General features: G+C 39.6%; 1 protein-coding gene across 1 annotated transcript in view; it reads left to right on the top strand.

Annotated features, from left to right (window-relative positions):
• The window catches only part of IFT88 (intraflagellar transport 88), a 1,839,004-nt gene that overhangs the window by 811,049 nt on the left and 1,020,455 nt on the right, over window positions 1-7,500 (top strand). The gene's annotated exons all lie outside the window — the stretch shown is intronic.

Here is a 7,500-nt window from a genome sequence, read left to right as displayed (position 1 = left end):
GCTTTTTTCTAGTTTGCCAGATGGTTGCCTCTAGCAACCTGCAGCTGCCACTTCTTTTATGTCCATCCTTTTTGAACCACCTAATTTTATCTTTCAAAGGTCAGAACTTCAAGATGACTTGAATTTGATTAGTATCTCACCCACTGAAGGAACAGTTGTGGGTGAGAGAGGAATGTTGAAGCAGTGTCTTGTAATCTATGTCAGGGATGAAGAATGGGCATGCATACCTGAGGTACACTGTCCATTGGAGAAGCCCAGTAGAGACCAGGTATTGTATGGAAATGCCTTCTATTTCAAGTTGGGCAGGAACTCCTGGAGGTTACATTACTTGTGGAACTGCATGATGTGCCTTTACTAAAGCCGACTACATGTCCAGTCATTCAGTGTCTGTAGGTATACATGAGGGGATTATAGGCCAAGCAGAACCCTCAGGTTGCTGACTGGAAAATGGGCTTCCTCGGCTGCCCCTCAACAGTGTGGATTAAATAGGCTTGTTAGGTTAAAGGAGGGCTAATAGCCTGACAGGAGGCAGTGAGGGGTAAAAAAAGGTGTTCATCATTCCCATTGCCTCAGTGACATTTTGGGTTATCTGCCAGGGTAATCCAGTACCGATCAGCTTTCAAAAGCTCAGACTCTCCTCCCTCTGTCTTCCTGTGCAGCTGATTGGCTGAGCATATCCTGAGAGGGAAGCCTTCAGCTGTCACAGAAAGTGAGTGTTCAGTCTTTTTCGGCCAACTAAAGAAGAAAATTCTCTGACGCTTCACAGGATCCAGTGTTGATTTTCTAGCTTACTCCTCAGGTAAGCCCAGTTATTATTAGCTGCATTATTGCCTTTCAGTATTTATGTTTAAAACACATAGCACATACAACTTTCCTATATCTATCATCACACCTTCTCTCTATCCCATATCACCTCTTTCTTCTCCCGTAAAATGCCTACGACTATCTGAACCAAACACATATAACTGTTATCATTTCACACTATCATCTTCACTCTCCTTTTACTTGCCAACCACCTAACATCCTATTAAATCCAACTAAACAACACTTATTCCCATCACACCACTACTAACCCCCAGGTTCACCAGTCTCTACCCATCAACTTCAATATTACTTCAAACATCTATAATACAACTCATATAAGTTACTTTCCATATAAGTATATTCAACTTCTACCAACATTTCAACCCCTTAAGTATACCAAACTAGTAAGCTTTCAGAATCTCTCTTCTACTTTACTTCACAACTAAAGTTAAGCAGAGATATTCACCCTCTTCCAGGTCTCACTCATGTTCAACAACAATCCACTCTAACCCCCAACTCCACTCCCCTATATGATAATTCTACCTTCCCCTAAAGGCTCTAACCTCCTGTTACTCAACATGAATCTTAGGAGCATAGTCAATAAGGTACACATTCTTCACTCCTGCCTATCTCAATACTCCTCATACATCGCCGTACTTATAGAAACATGGCTGAAACCTAGTATTAGTAACAATGAAATTATCCCTCAAGAATATAACATACCTAGATGTGATAGGAAGAGTAAACATAAAGGTAGAATAGCTATAACGTACAAACAAAATTTAAAATTAGATCTTAGTGAGCCAATCACCCCTGAATTTAGCAAGATTGAGCTATTAATTACCAAATTTGAAATCAACCACCATAAACATCTAATTATAATTGTTACTTATATTCCTCCTGGCAATAACCCTAACATAGTCGAGGACTTTTTTCACTGGATATCTATAACATTCTCACAAGAAACCATCATAATGGGCGACTTCAACACTGACTGGTACTCTTACAACTCTGGTAATTCCGCAAATTTCATTAACCTACATGGCTTTAAACAGGTTATACAAATGACAACAAGACTAGACAAAGCAACAAAAAGAACTTTAATATTCGAATATTCAATTCAGTCATACAACTCTGCAGTTGGACCTCTCTCAAATCTCTTCCCCTTGATTCTGCTGTACACTATTTTAATACCACCTTCCTGGACATACTGAATAGGCTAACACCCTGCAGAACTACTAGAATAAAAACTAACTATACACCTTGGTTATCAAAGGCCACTAAACCCTGTTCAATCAAAGAGACAAAGCCTGGGCACATTGGCGTGCCATCAGAAATCAAGCTAACCTTGAACACTGTAGACAACTTCAAAATAAGGCCAAGTCCCAAGTCAAACAACATACTATACTGAAGTACAACACTGGCACTACAACAATCCCAAAATATTTTTGTCCATTGTCAAAAAAAAAAAAAAAAAAAAACTCTTGCAACCCGGTCAGCCATCCACATCTACCCCTTCAACCTCTAACAATAACGAAAGCATAGCTGCACTATTCAACTCATTCTTCACTAATTCTATACACTCACGTACCAAATCCCATCCTGTTATATCTCCCACTATCCCAACTATACCCTGTGACTCAAATGATACCTTCACCTTTAAACCAGTACAAACCTGTACCATAAAAAAGTTGCTCTCTAAACTTATACCCACTACATTTGCTGCCAGTAACCTACTTACAGAATTCTTAAAGCTTGCAGCAGATACCATCGCCTTCCCCATCTCCATTCTGATTAATTGCTCTGTCTCTGAAGACTACAGTCCCTTAATCTGGAAAATTTAATATTATACTTCAACATAAAGGTGGCAACTCCACTGAGTTCTCTAATTGCAGACCCATAGCTATCTTATCCCCCTATCCCGAATATTAGAAAAATGTATCCGCATGCAACTTTTAAACTACCTATTGTCTAATCACCTCCTTATCAACACACAGCATGGTTTTTGTCCACCCCCACAGTATCACAACTGCCCTCTTAAGTTTCACTAATACCATCAACCACTACAGAAATGAAAGGAAACCTGTATCTTCAGTATTCTTTGATCTTTCCAAACCCTTTGACAGTGTCTCTCATCAGAAATGTCTTACTGAACTTTCTTCACTCAAACTTAGCCAGTCTTCTCTTGCATGGTTCCATAGTTACCTAACCGACTGACCACAAGCTGTCAAATGGCAGCAAGACCTCTCATCCCTATTACCTGTCAAATGGGAGTACTGCAAGGGTCAATTCTAGGTCCTCTACTCTAGTATCTTTACCAGCAGACTCCACTCATCTACTCCTCTAACCTCTATCATTCAATACGCTGATGACTCTATTCCTATCTGCATGGCACTTTTCTTAAAACTAAAAACTACAACACAACAGTCCTTCTTAGCTGTTGAATCCGGGTTATCTGACTCACAATTGGTACTGAACCCAAACAAAACTAATCTGATGCTCTTTCACCTCAGTAAAGAATGAGATCCACCAACACCATTCCAAATCTATCCCTCCAACAACACCATAAGTACAGCTGTATCCCAAACAAAACTGTTTGTCGAATTTCAGGTTATTATCATTTAGAATACCTATCTCATGCCATAGAAAACACATATAAAACTTGACTCATTATACAGACTCGAACCCTTCCTCATGGGCATCACAAGACTATTGCTGGAATGCATCTTCTCTCCACCCTTTTTATACACTTCTCCCATCTTCACTAATCTAAAGAAAACCGATCTAGCCAAGCTAAAATCCTGCTACAGTAAAATAGCAAGATTTGCAACAAGCTCCCCTTATAGGTTGCACCACTGTTCTGCCTTACAACAACTGAACTGGCTAGAACTACCACATTATTTAACCTGCCCTCCACTCTCTACTGCATACAGACTTGTACACCAACCTGACAAAACCCCTACTCCTCAATTAATGCTCCAGCCTTATTCCAACACTCAACTACTCTGGTCTTCAAAAAAATCATTATTACAGATTTCTAAATTTAGCAATAACACTGGAGATTCTCTCTACTCTAACTTCATCTCCAAAATGTAGATCTCAAGAATGCTTATTATCATATTGCTATTGCTCCCAGATTCAGGACATTTATGAGACTTGCTGTGTCTTACAGTATCAGTTTTTGGCATTACCTTATAGGCTATCTGCTGCACCTTGAGTGTTTACAAAGTTTCTGACCCCAGTGGTTGCCTGTTGCAGAATCCAAAGCATCTACATTTTCATTGTTTAGACAATTTGGTGATTTGTACATCTTCTGTTTCCATGTGCTTAGAGTCCTTAGAAAAGGTCACATCCCTCTTTTACTAACCGGACTTAAAACTGAACCTTCAAAACCCCTTCCTCACACCCTGTGTATGAATTATTTTCCTGTGGTGTTGGATAGACATAGTAAAAAAGATGGCCTTCTTGCAAAAGACAAAGTTCTGACTTATCAGTGCATTTTCTTATTCTCTCTTCCAGACGATGCCTCAGCAAGAGAGTTCCTCAAAATTTTAAGCCTTGTAGCATCAGTAATCCTAATGATACCACTAGCCAGATTAAGCATGATAAAAATTTAGTGGTACTTGAAGAATTGTGGTACCCAGCACCTTCATCCCTTGAGTTTCCAGGTACCAGTACTGAGATTTGTAAAACACAAACTGCAGTGATGGCGGGATCAACTGTCTCTAAATCCAACATTACCTTTTTCTCTTCAAACCCCAGGCTTGTGGAGTCCTCAGGACATGCCAAAGCACACAAACCTAAAATAAATGTTGACTGTGATTTATACCTTAAAAGTTCTTCACTACTTATAGTCTCTGGATCTTCTTCTAGTTGTCAGAGATAACACTACTGTGAAGTGATACCTGAACAAAGGCACAAGACCATACCCTCTTCATTGATTGGCAGTGATGGCCTGTGAGCTGGCTGTACAGCATTCACTGACTCTTTAGGCCTCATACATTCAATCAGAGCAAAGCAGACAGACTAAGCAGATCCTTACAAGTGGAAGCTCCATGTCGAGGTCTTCCAGGACTTGATCCAGATGTGGGACCACCTCAAGTAGTTCTGCTCACCTAATTTCAAAACAGAAAACTGAGCAAATTCTGTTTGACATCTTTGTGGCTATGCTTGGAAGACAGACACTATATCATTCCCATGGTAGGGAATATACATTTCCACCCATTCCAAAGGTTCAGAAAGAATTACCAAAGATCATTGTGGTAACCTTTTTGGAACAGGCAAAGTTGGTTTTCCTTTTTAATGGCATTGGCCAAGGGCAATTACCACAGACTTCCTCATAGATTAGACCTGCTCACACAGCATCAGGGGCAACCTAGGGGCAACTTAGAGCAATTGCAACTGGCAGCCAGAATGATTCTATTTTGGTATCTTTTAAACACTTGTTGAATGAGGATGTGCAGCAGTACAGAACATTTGCGGCTAGAAAATCTTATGTTTACAAACTAAAGAGATTTTGTAGGTGATCCTAGCCAATAACAGAGGTCACAAAAAGGGTTTTGATCCCTCTGGTTTTAAAATATTTGTGTGAGTTGCTTAGGGAAGGTTTGTCTTATGAGTCTATCAAAATGCGTATTGCGACCATTTCAGTGTTCTGCCCATGGATCCCCCTCTTTTTTCTCTTTTTGTGAGGATGCAGTTTATGAAAGGAATTTTGCACATGATCCCCTCACAAAAATAAATTTCTCCTCCCTGGGATCTCAACTTTGTTCTTGAAAAATTGATCATACCTCCTTTTGAACCTTCCTGTCAGGCAGATTACAGTGTATTACTTTTACTCATTGCTGTGACATCTATCTGTCTATCTGCATGGCAAGTCTTGGAGCTGCAAACTCTCATGATCAGCCAACCCTATCTGATTTTTCACAAATGCGTGGTTGTGTTACACAGTAATCCATCATTAATGCCTAAAGTTCTTTCTGAATTTACCTTGAATGAAGCCATCAATCTCACAGTGTTCTATCTTGATCCAAAAAACAAGGGAGAAAAGACTCTATGCATGTTGGATGTACACATGCAGCTTTAGTACTACCTTGACAGACCTTTAGGAATGCTTGTCTCCTGTATGGCTAAGAAAGGTCATGCTCTGTCTAAGAAAATTATTACACAATGATTGTTTTCTGCTGTTGTTTCTGTTACTCCCACCTTGGTAAATCCCTTCCAGGAAAGGTTAAGGCTCACTTGACTAGGGCCTTATCTTCTTTGATGGCATTTTGGAATGGTGTGGACTGTAGAAGCATTACCTTCACAAAGCACTGCAAACTGCATTCCTTTTCAAGGTCCAGAGCAGGTTCTGTTAGGATCGTTCTCCAGGGGCTCCTAGATGCTTATTCTTCCACTTCCCAAGTAGGATAAGTTTTGGGAATCTACTCAAAATGCAACTGAGGCATTGGATATGATGACCATAATACAGTTACTTAATTCCTACTAAACCTATAACAGTAGATGTTCAAATTCCTCACTGACTGAGTGGCAGCACCCACCTTGCCATCCCTTAGATTTTGCATAGGTGAAGTGGGTTTCATCCTCTTTGATTTGGTTGCTGTTGGATTTGTTTTATATGGTATTGTGATTTACTGCAGATTTACTCTTGCTTGATGATTCTGGCTTTAGGTGCTTTACTCTCCTTTGTGGGAGAGAAGCCTCAACACTTTTCCAGTGATAGGTGAAGTCTTCACTCCCCGGGATATGTTAAGCCAGTCAGCTGTCACAGGATGAAAGAGGGAGTGAAGGGAGTCTGAGCTTTTGAAACCTGGCCATTACTGGATTACCTTGGCAGATAACCTAAAATGCCACTGAGACAGTGAGAAATTCAGACATCTACTGTTACAGGCAAGTAGGACTTGTGCAACTGTACTTTATACCAAAAATGTTGTCTTTCTAGTTGGAGTTTTTGTAATAGGGACAGATGTAGTGAGTTTTCAGTTATATATTAGAACCAGTAGTAAATATTTTTTTTGCTAGAAGTTTGATATAAGAAGGGTTCACCTTCTTCAGTATATGTGTGTGTTGAGATACGTGTATTTGCTTCTCTACATGTCTTCACTCTCCCAGTAGTGAGTATGTGTGTTGAAGACTAAACTCTTGCTTTCTACATTCCAGTCATGCGGTTCTTTGAAGATATTTCACACAGACAGTTAAGATGAATTAAAAGGTTTTCCAAAGGTGTCAGTAGCACATTGGATCCTCTGCTCACTCTCACGGTCTCTGTTATTTGTTAAGAAGACGTTATGAACTGAATTGTCTGCAGGATTTTGTCTTATAGTGCTCCAGTATGGATATGTTATTTCTAAGGCAGTAAGCAAACTGATAGAAAATGTTGGCCTTCCTGGGTATAAATGAGAGTCCTAAGGGTATCTAGTGCAGTTTAAGATCACAGTTGGTGTGTAAATAATCAGTGGCATCATATGTTATTGAATGTGAATGACAGATGTCTTGCATATTTTGGTCTTTGAAAACAGATATCTAGGACTGTAGAATGTATCATCCATTCATTATTCATTACACATTGTCTGTTACAGTGGAGGGTAGCCTATGGTAAGGTCAAGAATGACAGCTGTTTAGACTGAAAACAAATATGAAATAATAATACATCGTTTTAATCCTACTTTGGATGTTCAATGCATCTGTCTTTTT

This window comes from Protopterus annectens, chromosome 5.part1 (genome assembly GCF_019279795.1).
Source record: "Protopterus annectens isolate FY-2018-M chromosome 5.part1, PAN1.0, whole genome shotgun sequence".
In the NCBI taxonomy this organism is placed as follows: domain Eukaryota; kingdom Metazoa; phylum Chordata; order Ceratodontiformes; family Protopteridae; genus Protopterus; species Protopterus annectens.
The sequence above is the reverse complement of the archived record's forward strand: the minus strand, read 5'-3'. Positions and strand labels throughout refer to the sequence as shown.